We start from the raw sequence: 450 nt of genomic DNA, 5'->3' as shown, positions 1-450 counted from the left end.
ATAAACATCATTTACAGTGGATTACGAGTATAGGTGGAACACAAACACAGAACACCTATGGCTATTTCGGGGGTATATCACCGTATTTAGGGCACAATAGAGCACAAATTGTGAGAAAAGACACACAGACATCAACGAAGTCACCAGTCAAAAAGAATATAATTATGAGAGCAAGCTTAAATAAATAATATGGATTAGACCAAAAAAAAAAAAAAAGAAACAAGAAAAAAATCTAATTATTAGTATACCCTTTAGAATAGTCAGGCAGGTTTGGTAACCAAACCTATTAGGTTTCAAATCCAACGTAAACCATGATAAAAAAATAAATACTACCATTGTATCCATATTTTTATTATCATTTTAATATCAATTATTTATTTACTTCTATCATTACCATTACTATCACCATTACTACCATTATTACCACTACTAATACTATTATTTTTGTTC

The 450-nt window shown here is 29.3% G+C and overlaps 2 long non-coding RNA genes across 2 annotated transcripts in view; both read right to left on the bottom strand.

Moving 5' to 3' along the window:
• LOC128250917 (uncharacterized) overlaps positions 1-177 on the bottom strand; it is a 286-nt gene extending 109 nt beyond the window's left edge. Inside the window, exon 1 of the long non-coding RNA XR_008266855.1 lies at positions 56-177. This is a non-coding gene — a long non-coding RNA (uncharacterized LOC128250917). The remainder of the gene's footprint in view (positions 1-55) is intronic.
• LOC128250916 (uncharacterized) overlaps positions 1-450 on the bottom strand; it is a 91,909-nt gene that overhangs the window by 70,194 nt on the left and 21,265 nt on the right. The gene's annotated exons all lie outside the window — the stretch shown is intronic.

This window comes from Octopus bimaculoides, chromosome 26, assembly GCF_001194135.2.
Source record: "Octopus bimaculoides isolate UCB-OBI-ISO-001 chromosome 26, ASM119413v2, whole genome shotgun sequence".
In the NCBI taxonomy this organism is placed as follows: Eukaryota; Metazoa; Mollusca; class Cephalopoda; order Octopoda; family Octopodidae; genus Octopus; species Octopus bimaculoides.
The sequence above is the reverse complement of the archived record's forward strand: the minus strand, read 5'-3'. Positions and strand labels throughout refer to the sequence as shown.